The 13,174-nt window shown below is 41.4% G+C and overlaps 1 protein-coding gene across 1 annotated transcript in view; it reads right to left on the bottom strand.

Annotated features, from left to right (window-relative positions):
• The window catches only part of ERICH6B (glutamate rich 6B), a 99,801-nt gene that overhangs the window by 77,120 nt on the left and 9,507 nt on the right, over positions 1 to 13,174 (bottom strand). The gene's annotated exons all lie outside the window — the stretch shown is intronic.

The following is a 13,174-nucleotide window of genomic DNA, read 5'->3' as shown; positions in this document are numbered from 1 at the left end:
TATAAAAATATAGTGATTAGCCTAGCAGCGTTCATCACATGAAGGAGCATTGACCTTGGAATAAGTAGTAGAAATCAGCAGTGAAATAGTTATATGACGTATAATCTGTGCTATGTGAACACTAATGATGTGAACTGCCCTGCTGTGAAACTAGTTTCCAGACAGCAGGACTTGGGAAAGGAATGAAGCAAACAATGATACAGCAAGAAGTTGAGAGAGACAGGCTGAGAAAGTTATGCAGCATCACAGACTGGGATATGGGGATTAATAGGTAATAGGGGAACACTTCTACCTCACTATTCTTTTTTTAAGGATACTTCTGAACTCGCAATGGGTTCTGCCCCTGTACATGTTCTCTGTTGCAAGATTACAGTTGCATTTTCTGGCCTCGTTACCTCAAACCCCTGCTGTATACTCATTCCTCTCTCGGGCATCTTGCTCATCCAACTCCCTAAGGGTGGAGGTGGCGTCTCTCTCCAAATCTTAAAGAAACAGGGTGTGTACCAGCCGTGATGTTCCAGCCTATGAGTGCGCACCTGTAACTATATAGTCCAGCATGCCCTGTTCTCCCACTCCTGGGCAACGGTTTCTAGTCTAAATAGTCCTGCTGTACAATATCTTTGTCTATTTTCTACCTGTGTTTTACCCCGACTCATTCTATTATTTCATTCTTGATTTGTGCTCCTTGGTATATGACCTTGGCTTGTACTCCTATGCTGCCTGTTACGACCCCCTGGTACCATGTACCTGTGTCTTTGTGCTTGCTGGGTCAGCTGCTAACCTCACTCGGTCCCCCAGAAGAGGAAGCGGCCTTGTGACCTTTCCTCAGCGAAGTCGGGATCCGTGTATAGGGGTTAAAACATGTATACCAGAGAGGTCCAGGGATAACGTCCTTAGTGTGAGGCCCAAAGTCAAGCCAGTAGGATAGCACAGTGGGTTTACAACCCACTGCTTGCTACACCCATAATCCCCTAGTCGAGCATCAATCGCTATAAATCTCCACACACAAGCAAGGCAGCCTTAATTGGCAAAGTCTCCGTAATGAGAACTCTTACTCACTGACCCTAAAAAAAATCCTCTCGCTCAGGAAAACCACTTTTCTACACTGTACTGAAGAGACGCAACCACGTCGAAACAGTGCTGTCTACAGTAGGGACCTGTTCCTCCTGAAATACATATTCTGGTTTGGCTTTAATCCGACATAATGTAATTCGGCTTTTTGAAAGTAATGTTTGATGGTAAGGGCACTGCCTTTTATGGTATCAAAAGAGGTGTGGGTTTCCTTGTCCAATCCTAGAAAACAGTTTTGCCAGCTACCACAGAGAGGCACATGACATGATCTCCCTCTCCCTCCAGAGTAAGCAGTGATCCCTGCAGCACTACAAAACCATAGAATTTCTTGATTACACAATCTAAGATCTCACAGAAAGGGTCACCACAGACAGAGGAAACAGCAACTGCTTTTTAGGAGTTAAACTGAGGAGGATAGCAAAGATAACTGCTGGACAGTAAAAGTAGTAGGCAAATGTGTACTACATCAAAAAGCTATTGATCTGTGAAAGAAATATTATTGGAGTTAGATGTAAGGACTTTATTAATATCATGGAATATCATGGATGTTATAAGCATAGACTATCTGTCTTTGTTGCATTGAATAGTTGTTCAGGAAAAAGGAAGTTCATGTGAGAAACACTATCGCCCATCTATTTTTGCATGTTTTTAACAATTTCTTCAGGTCAATATTTCCTGGATACTTGTTCCTCTGAGAACAAATGAGAAAAGAGCAAGTGTGTATAGGCAACAAATTCAAAAAACTTTATTACAATATGAAAAATACAACAAAGTCCCACATAAATGCTTCTAAAACCACTTAAAAAGTGTACAGGTACACATATTTACAAAAAACAGAGTGGATCCGAGCCAATAACAAGGACCCACTCACAGCCACAGGTGCGTGCACAGCACAGCAGTGTAAACAATTTCCTCACACAAGATGTACACAGCAGTTCAGATGTATGTGCCTAAGTAGAGTCCTATAGGGTGTATTACTGCAAAGCCTCCAAAGTGAACAACAACATAATGACATAAGAATACCAAGGTAAGTATAAATAGAACTAAGTCACATGGATGCAAGAAATAGGAAATCCAAAAAATCTGACATAGGACAAAACCAAAGGCACATTAGATATATAGTTCAAACTAAAGTAAATGGAGGAAATGCTAAATGATGAACCTGTGGCTGAAGGCACCCCACGCGTTACGTCGCCTAATTGCGACTTCCTCAGGGGTAAGTGCCTACAGACCCGTGGAGCCTACCTTAAGAGTCCCAGAGTTGCACCTCTGCACCAATCGCCAATGTCTGTCCAATACTGACACCTGTGTGGAGTAGAAACAACTAATCGGCAAATGCCGGTGGAACTATCGCGAGATTAGGAGCCCAGTACGCGCATGCGCATGAATCACAGATGGATACTTCCAATAATAAAGTCAGGAGATCTTTTATGCGCGTGCGCGCCTAAATGAAGTTGATAGTCAATAACATGAAGGGCAACGTATTATGCGCCTGCGCCAAAAAAGAAAATTAGAGTGGTCTATTATGCGCGTGCGCGCCTCATTTAAATTGATTGCAAGTACCGTTACTAGATGCAGCGACGTACAATGCGCATGCGCATATATAAAGAAAAAGAGTAGTGGATATTTAGACAAGTGTACAAATACGGGCTAACAGAAAATAAGAAATGGAATTGAAATAACAGAGTTTAAAAGAGAAGTGTCACTATACATTTAAGATAAACACTGTATGGATCAGATAGATCGAGCTATAAGTGAATAAGGTGTTGAAAGCTAAAGAATATTAAAGATTTTTGTTAAAAAAGTGTAAAGTTACATATAAACAGAAATAGAGGTGCCCAAAACACTGTGAAATCCAGTATTTTAAAAATACAAAAAATATATAAAAAATATATACCTAGATATTTAAATAATTGAACATACAATATGCGAGAACACTCCCGCGAATGAACAGTGAAAAGAAAGAACCTCGAGAATAGAGGAATTGTTGCTGTAAAGGCTGGGTTCGGCGACAGTGGTTGTGAAACGAGGTGTCTGAAATTCTGAGACACAAAAGGTTGGATAGGCTCCACGGGTCACATATAAACTAATACAAACAAGGTTATTTACGCGGATACACATAAATTGAGGGACTGGCAATAACAATCAGGTATAGAGATATATTTTGGTATTGAGGACATAATCAAGTTATGTTTAAGTTATGATCTAGTGAACTGGTGGACAAGTGATGGACATCACAGGGGCTGGAGAACCAAGGTGATCCCCAACCTGGATCTATAAATGGAAAAGTTTACACTAATGCAGAGCTATTAAAAGAATTAGTCTAATATTGCCATTGGGGACCCATCCTCAAGGAAGGACAAATGCAACACCGGTAAAGCATAGTCTTCAAATCCCAAGGATCAGCGCGGTCCATCTTCAAAAGTTTGAGTGTATTCATGGGCCAGAGAGTTCAATTAGGTCCACTTTAACATCCCTCTTCGTCAGAGGCAAAGGGTAGCTCTAAAGGACCGAAGTAACCAGGAAAGTCCAAGGAAGAATAACCAAGGGAAAATATATCGGATCTACAGCTCCCACTGAGGAAAAAATATATCTTTTGGTCAGTAATGAAAAATAGAGCCTATGGGTCCTAGTGCATCCACCATAGTGTAAGTGAAAAAAATGTGTATATATGGGAGAAACCGCAATATGCTTATAAGGGATCGCGTGACAAAAGAGAAATGAAAATGTTTTTGAAAAACCAGAGTGTGGGGGTGTGCAAAAAACCCGTGTAAGGGGGCCAGAAGAGTCCCAAGACTACAAGGGGACCCAAATAGTCCCAAGTGGAAAGAGAGTGGAGGCGAGAATAAGTGAGTAGTACCAAGTGAGGTGAGGTGTCAAAGTGAGTAGTACCAAGTCGGGTGAAGTGCCAAAGCCTATGGGTATGAAGAAAAATAAGAAAAATGGGTGAGTAGTACCAAGTGAGGTAAAGTGCCATAGCCTATGGGCACTTTACCTCACTTGGTACTACTCACACTATGGTGGATGCACTAGGACCCATAGGCTCTATTTTTCATTACTGACCAAAAGATATATTTTTTCCTCAGTGGGAGCTGTAGATCCGATATATTTTCCCTTGGTTATTCTTCCTTGGACTTTCCTGGTTACTTCGGTCCTTTAGAGCTACCCTTTGCCTCTGACGAAGAGGGATGTTAAAGTGGACCTAATTGAACTCTCTGGCCCATGAATACACTCAAACTTTTGAAGATGGACCGCGCTGATCCTTGGGATTTGAAGACTATGCTTTACCGGTGTTGCATTTGTCCTTCCTTGAGGATGGGTCCCCAATGGCAATATTAGACTAATTCTTTTAATAGCTCTGCATTAGTGTAAACTTTTCCATTTATAGATCCAGGTTGGGGATCGCCTTGGTTCTCCAGCCCCTGTGATGTCCATCACTTGTCCACCAGTTCACTAGATCATAACTTAAACATAACTTGATTATGTCCTCAATACCAAAATATATCTCTATACCTGATTGTTATTGCCAGTCCCTCAATTTATGTGTATCCGCGTAAATAACCTTGTTTGTATTAGTTTATATGTGACCCGTGGAGCCTATCCAACCTTTTGTGTCTCAGAATTTCAGACACCTCGTTTCACAACCACTGTCGCCGAACCCAGCCTTTACAGCAACAATTCCTCTATTCTCGAGGTTCTTTCTTTTCACTGTTCATTCGCGGGAGTGTTCTCGCATATTGTATGTTCAATTATTTAAATATCTAGGTATATATTTTTTATATATTTTTTGTATTTTTAAAATACTGGATTTCACAGTGTTTTGGGCACCTCTATTTCTGTTTATATGTAACTTTACACTTTTTTAACAAAAATCTTTAATATTCTTTAGCTTTCAACACCTTATTCACTTATAGCTCGATCTATCTGATCCATACAGTGTTTATCTTAAATGTATAGTGACACTTCTCTTTTAAACTCTGTTATTTCAATTCCATTTCTTATTTTCTGTTAGCCCGTATTTGTACACTTGTCTAAATATCCACTACTCTTTTTCTTAATATATGCGCATGCGCATTGTACGTCGCTGCATCTAGTAACGGTACTTGCAATCAATTTAAATGAGGCGCGCACGCGCATAATGGACCACTCTAATTTTCTTTTTTGGCGCACGCGCAGGCGCATAATACGTTGCCCTTCATGTTATTGACTATCAACTTCATTTAGGCGCGCACGCGCATAAAAGATCTCCTGACTTTATTATTGGAAGTATCCATCTGTGATTCATGCGCATGCGCGTACTGGGCTCCTAATCTCGCGATAGTTCCACCGGCATTTGCCGATTAGTTGTTTCTATTCCACACAGGTGTCAGTATTGGACAGACATTGGCGATTGGTGCAGAGGTGCAACTCTGGGACTCTTAAGGTAGGCTCCACGGGTCTGTAGGCACTTACCCCTGAGGAAGTCGCAATTAGGCGACGTAACGCGTGGGGTGCCTTCAGCCACAGGTTCATCATTTAGCATTTCCTCCATTTACTTTAGTTTGAACTATATATCTAATGTGCCTTTGGTTTTGTCCTATGTCAGATTTTTTGGATTTCCTATTTCTTGCATCCATGTGACTTAGTTCTATTTATACTTACCTTGGTATTCTTATGTCATTATGTTGTTGTTCACTTTGGAGGCTTTGCAGTAATACACCCTATAGGACTCTACTTAGGCACATACATCTGAACTGCTGTGTACATCTTGTGTGAGGAAATTGTTTACACTGCTGTGCTGTGCACGCACCTGTGGCTGTGAGTGGGTCCTTGTTATTGGCTCGGATCCACTCTGTTTTTTGTAAATATGTGTACCTGTACACTTTTTAAGTGGTTTTAGAAGCATTTATGTGGGACTTTGTTGTATTTTTCATATTGTAATAAAGTTTTTTGAATTTGTTGCCTATACACACTTGCTCTTTTCTCATTTGTTCTCAGCTTAATATTTGAGTGTGTTGGCCTTTTTGTATAACCCTTTGTGTCTTTGTACACACCCACATTGTTAGGTTTATGGATACTTGTTCCTCATCACTAAAGAGCAAGTTCTTCTTATTGATGAGGAACAAGTATTCAGCCCAATTATGTCTGTTCTTATTGACCTGAAGAAGACATAAATGCAATGTCAAAATGTGTTTTGTTCTTTCAATGAAATCACTAAGATACTTATTTATGTTATTTTGTCCATTTTAAGCAAGGCTACACTATTGTCAACACCCAGCTATTTTGGATCATTTTTCTATTTGTATTTAACCGCTATGCGCACTACAACGTGATAGAGCTGCGGTAGCAGCTTTATGCTTCACGCTTGGTTGGAACCGATCATGGAGGTTAACCTTTGAAGTTCCACAATTTAACGCATATTCAGCGCTTAAACTGCTGCCCCAACAGGACTCTTAGGCATGCCATGAAGCCAGTTTTGGCTGCTGGAGGCACACTGTTACAGATCAGCAATAAATACACTATATACTGTGATATACTGTAATACAGAATGAGTTATCAGGCTACTAAGGTTGAGATAAGATAATCCTTTATTAGTCCCACATTGGGGAATTTCACAGTGTTACAGCAGCAGAGAGAATACTGTATAAACAATGACAGAACAATAATATTAGAGATAGATGAACAAAAGAGAAATGATAAAAAGGAGACAAAAAAGAAAGGCAATAATTTTTTATCTAAAAACAGTGGGCAAAAGTTTGTAGGGTGCTATGGGATTCAGTCGTTAGGTTTATTAAAGAGGACCTGTCACCTATTAAAATGGCACTAGGAGATGCTTACTAAAGTAAGCAGCTCCTAGTGCCAAAACAGACACAGCAGTGTTACACTGCCAGCGTTAACGGAAAACTCCGATAGCGCTAGTGCAACATCCCCCACCGGGCCTAGCCTTGTATTGGGGCCTGGAGACAGCCGGGGCCCGCAGTACCTGAGTGGCTGGCGGTTGCGGACCGGAGGGCTGTCCTACAGCCTGGCAGGTCTCCAGCAGGGTGGTGTTGGCAAGAAATGATGAGGGAGAGGCTGCTATAGCTGTTCTCCCTTGGGCAATCCTTTGGGGTCTGGAGTATGAGTCCCTGTGTGATGGATAGGGTGCCCGTGATGGTGAAAGCCGTATTAGCAGGGACCAGACGTTGAACAAAAATAATTTACAGTTCTTTATTGAAACCGACAGGAACATTAGCAACGTGCCTTGACAAATGGTAGAATGCTGGAGATGCAGTTGGAGGGAGCCACAGGAGTAGATCACCAGCCTGGATGCAAAGGGCAGACTGGGAGGTAGCTGTGTCCTAGTAGGATGCTTCAGCTTGTCTTGGGTTGCTTCAGATATCACCCTTGAAGGTAGGATGATACCCCTTTACTCTCACTAACTAACTCGCTACACTCTTCAGGCAGGGAGCTGCGCTCTCCTGCTCTGGTCTGGTGTGCTGGCTGCACTGACTCTTCGGAGTCTCTAATCTGATCTGTACTGGATTAACTCCAGTCTTCTTCTGGTCACTCTGATCTGAGAGTGAACTGAGCTCTAGAAGTTTCCTAAGCAGGGGTTTTGTAACTCCCCTTGGTCAGGTCAGGTGGTGGCTACTCTTCCAATTGCATCCCAGCTTACAGATACAAGGGATAACACATGTGATTGGTTGCTGGAATTACATCACATAAAACAATTAACTCCTGCCTTACCAGGCAGACTCTACCGCTGCAGTGTTCATCTGTGTTATGTAGTGACATGCTGTGGGGCTGATCAGACCCTACACAGGCTGCAAGCTACATGGTGGGACATATTCGCAACAACCCCTCTGCCTTGCATTGGCAGGGGTGTTGCACTAGCAGACACTGCCGCGCTGTACACTAGAAACGCCGGACCGCTCTCAAAGCGGTCTGGCGTATTCATGAGGGGGTGGGTTTAGGGGCGGTGACTGCTGCATATTCATGAGGGGGCGGGTTTAGGGCGGCACCACTGGAATACCTTGGAGTGCTTTGAGAGCGTCTGGCATTTCTAGTGTGCATGGAGGCAGTGTCTGCTAGCGTTATGGGAGGTTTCCGATAACGCTAGCAGTGTAACATTGCTTTTGCACTAGGAGCTGTTTAATTCAGTAAGCATCTCCTAGTGCCGTTTTTATAGGTGACAGGTCCCCTTTAAATAGTTGGACAGACTAACTAGATTTAGGTGCTTTTCTTATTTTGTTTTGATTAAACTGTTGTAGAATGTCATCACTTTTTGGTTATATCACAGAGAAGAGTAGGGGAAGACCCTTGTTTAGGTCTTATTAAGCTTTTTTCTGCTGGCCCACTAGCCACTATGGTGCCCAGTCTCATGATTGTTAAATATGGTATTGTGGTAAATTCTGTCTAGTCGAACCTTACTTCAGATACTATCAATACTATTCAATACTATTGCTGTCCAGCAGGTTTGGGGCAGCAGATCTGGTCTTGAGTATAGTATTGGTATTATCTCCTTTGAGTTCATGTCAGATGATCCTCCAGGAAGGTTATTTACTTCACCTTACATGTGTTAGTCAATGGTTGGGTGGTTCCACTAATATAAGGTGCACTAGATCCCCAACAAGGATCTGAGGATTGGTTTCCATGGGCAACTAGAACAGTTTTACCTCAGAAACTTGATGATAAATCTGCCCCATAATAAGTTTGATATGCTGTACTTTGTCTAGAGCAACCTGTCCCCTGATAAAAATAGCACTCTGATGACAGGCTCCCTTTAACATTGGAGGCAGGAGAAATCCTTATGTACAGCCATAAGCTGCTAATTACCAATAACCACAAAGGATTAATATTGACTGTAAACATTTGGTTTGATGATTTCACAAATGCCCTTGACCCCTATGATTACTTTGGTAAGAGCCGTGTGTATAAATACCTACTAAAGAGATAGACTTCAACTCCTAGTATAGGTTGCAATCCAGAACATTTTAATGGTTGCTTTGTCCTAATTTTTAGGAATATGAAACCTTTAGCAATAAATCCCAGTACATTGCTGCAGGTAAAGCATTGGCTTGTGGATTAAATTGAATGCTACAAATAAACACACGGTACACTGAAGGAGAAAAATAGGATTTATACACAGAAGAATTCTTCTGCCTACCGCCGACATTACTCAATGTCATCTAACCTCATGCTCATATGGTCTACATTCACACATACCTTAGCTTGTAGAACAGGAATACAACAATAGCTTCATTGAAAACCCAGTAAAACTAAGCAAACTCAGGGAAAACTAAAATAAGCTGAATGAATTAAAGGTTTTGAATGTGAAGGAGCAAGAATGAAATGAATGGGAGCCCCTGCAGTGGGCCGACATGGCTGCTACACAATGGACAGATATCTCTGCATCTATCTGTATCCACTGTGTATCAGCAAGTGGTGTTATTGCGGGATGTGACACACTCACCATCTCATATAAAGGAGCTATCAAATACATAGTACATTAATATTTTTGCCAAAAATTCCTTACCAGCAATAGGAAATACCTATATGTCTCAATTGTTAATCAGCTGTTTGATTTCAACGTCCAGGTACGTCCAGGTCGTTGTGTGGTACAGAAGTTATGGAGTCTGTCACAGTCAGCCACGCTGTTGCTTTAAGGATTGCAGTCAGTGATTATTGTTTACTTCAGGTTTTACCCATATACTACCCAATTGCCACTCACATCATCTGTTTTATACATATTATTGAAAAGCATATGAATCAACATTCAATTAATAACACACTCCAAATGTATTTTCTTTGGGCTTTTTTGTAATTTTCCACCATTGTTGGACTGGGGTTCCTTACAACCACCAGACAACATTCTTCTGGGGGACCACTCTTTATTATCATCCAGGAAATAGACTCCACAGCGTCCAAATTAAGGTGTCTTAGCCTATATCTATGGGATCCAGTATTAGGTTAGACTTGGATCCATCACAGGATCCTTTAATGCTCTGCTGGGTTATTCCAAAACTGGCTGCCTATACAGGGGTTTTCTTCAGAAGCAGAAAAGGTATACGTCATCCATCATTTTTTGAAAAAAGCCCTGAATTTGAATTTGATTTTGTTTTACTGCATTTTATAAAAAAGGCAAAAACCGCATCTTATAAAAAAGGCAAAAACGTCACATCTTGGCAACAATGTACACTGGAGATCACTGGAGGGAATTAATTAAGTCTGGTGTTTTTAATGCCAGTCTTAAAATTGCCCCCCATAGGTGGTCATCTGGCCTATTACTAAATGTGGGTGCAAACGCAGCCATTTTAGGTTTGCAAGCCAGATGTTAACTGTAGGAGTTTTTTTGCTATAATTGCTTTTTTCTGTTGGGTTGGGTTTGCATACTTCTGCCCGCCCTTTGCCCAACCTGCTCCGTGCCTGCTCTCCTACCGACCTGGTGTGTGGGTCAGAGAAGCCAGAAAACTGGTGGAAATGGGGAGTTTCATGTGCTTTATTTGCCAGAAAATTGGCAGAGAAGGAATAATGAATCTCTTCACTTTCAGAAATAATGTAATCTACATTGATCAACATTTGAAGGAAATTTTTGTAAGGGGTACACCATGCCATTACTACAGTGTTTTACAAAATTACCAAAGTATATCAACATAAAACCTTTATTTTATAAAAAACATGATGATCACACTTAGAGAACAGCAATGACTGTAGCACAGAAAAAGTTTCAGCATCAGAAGGAAGTGTACAGGCCTTTGCTTTGAATGACCTCAATATATATGCAACCACAGGACATCACTAGTCTCTCACACTGCTCTGGTGTGATTTTGTTCCACTCTTCTTTGAGTCTCTTCTACAGTCCTGTGACTGTTGTGGATTTCTTGGCCTTAACTTTGTCACGAAGAGGTTTTCTTTTGGGTATAGATCAGGACTATGAGCTGCCAATTTTTTTTCAATATTTTCTGTTCAAGGAACAGCTATGCTGTGTGGCAGTAGACTTTGTACTGCATGAAAATTGCAGACTGGTTGAGTGATGAATGCATAGAATGAACCACATGTTGTTGGAGAAGGCTCTGATTCTTACTTGCATTCACTGTGCCATGTAGCTATATGAGAGGTTTAACTCTTGCTGCAGAAAACATTCCCCAGACCATAACACTTCCTCCACCATCTTTCACTGACTTCTTTACACACTTTGGATTCAGTCTTTCCTCAGTTTGTCGACGAACATAATGCTTCACATCAGACCCAGATAAATTAAACTTTCATTACCAAAATTAACTGCAGATAACTTCTCCTCTGTTCACACAACATATTCCTTAGCAAAGGCGAGTCTAGCCTTTTGATTCTTTCTGCTAATAACAGGCCTGATCTCTATAGAGTAGGCTTTCACTCCAAATGCCCTTAAAGGGAACCAGTCACCATGTTTTTCAAAAATACAGCTAGTGGCAGGTTCCCATAAAGCCCTAGTAACTAACTGACACTATTCTTTTAGCTAAAAATTGTTCCCCATTAGATTCCCATATATTCAACTTTATAATTTTATCTGGTATCCAAGGATGTTTAAAGGGAGTCGATGTGAGTGTGGCCTCCACAGGCTGAATCCAACAGCTCCTCCCCATGCTTTCTTTGCATGCAGCAGGGGGACATTATTGCAGGTCCTTTAGCCTTATAACATTAGCAAACTGTATATTAAGCATATATCTCATGAAATCACAGAATATCATAACAACCTGCACAAGTAGAAGTTCATGCAGGCATGCTGTTATTTTTTGTGTGATCAGATATGTGCATGGGGAACAGTCTGCTAATGTTAAAACGATAAAGGTCATGTGATGGTGTCACTCTGGTCACATGACATTAGGCCATGCCCCTCACCTTGCTCTATAGATCCCAAGATAACAGGTTTATTACTCTGATTTTATGGGGATGTGTGGGAAACAGTTTTTAGTCTAAAAAAAGGTGTCAGAAAGCTACTAGGGCTCTATATGAACTTGCCACTGGCTGTATTTGTGAAAAATGTGGAGGCAGGTTCCCTGCATTATCTGGTCCTCTCTTGTATTTGATCTCCAATGTATTTGCACACAGGACAGAATACAATGTTCTACTTAAAGGATATCTACCACCAGATTACTGATGGTATACTGTCCTCTTAATCATGTTCATTACCTCTAGGGCAGTGGTTCTCAACCTGGGGGTTGAACAACCAAAACACAACTAAAGCACAACACAACACACAACTAAAGCCATCAGAGCCACAATTTTATTGCATTTTTTGGCACAAATACAATATTCTTGTACATGGTTTGGGGTCACCACAACATGGGGTACTGTATTACGGGGTCACAGCATTCGAAAGGTTGAGAACCACTGCTCTAGGGGATGATGGCACTGTCTTTGGTTACTTCCAGTGCTGCAGTATTCTGGAAAAAAACACTTTATAAAAATATGTAAATGAGCCTGAGGAGCTCAGGGTCACTTTCACCTGAACACCTCATGGCTCTACTGTTCACTAATTATGCACACACCCCCGGCCATTAAATATTCACCCCTTCCATCCTGCCTGCTCTTCTCAGAGAGCCTGTGATGTCAGCCAGCTGTCTGTAAATCTAGCGCATGCACAAGAAATTCTTTCTTGCGCAGCCGCACTACTTATCTGTGGCCTGTGCACGAAAGGAGTTCTCAAACATACAAAAGACCGGCTGTGTGAGCGGGCGGGTACACGCGGTGAATATTGAATGGCCCAAGAGGGGGGAGAAGCGAGAGTAATTAGTGAATGTCAGAGCCATGAGGCACTCAGTTGATGTGAACCTGAGTGCCTCAAGCTCATTTACATATTTTTATTAAAGTTTTAAGTTGTTTTCTCCGGAATTCTGGCGCCTTGGAACTATACAAACAGTGCTATCATCCTTTAGAAGTAACAAGCCTGCTTAAGAGGACAGTCTACCATCAGTAACCTGGTAGTAGAAGTCTTTTAAGGCTCCCTTGGATTCAACAGTAGGCTTTTGTAAAATATGCTGCTGCTAAAACAGCCCAAACATTTGGTGTTTTTTGTAGTGGCATTACTGGAGAAAACATTGGGTGACATTGTATTGTAAAGATTTAAAGCTGAAGGTTTGGCAGAATTGACATGCATAATACA

The sequence above is a fragment of the Engystomops pustulosus genome, chromosome 2 (genome assembly GCF_040894005.1).
Source record: "Engystomops pustulosus chromosome 2, aEngPut4.maternal, whole genome shotgun sequence".
Taxonomy (NCBI): domain Eukaryota; kingdom Metazoa; phylum Chordata; class Amphibia; order Anura; family Leptodactylidae; genus Engystomops; species Engystomops pustulosus.
Note: the sequence above shows the minus strand (reverse complement) of the source record. Positions and strands in the feature narration are given on the sequence as shown.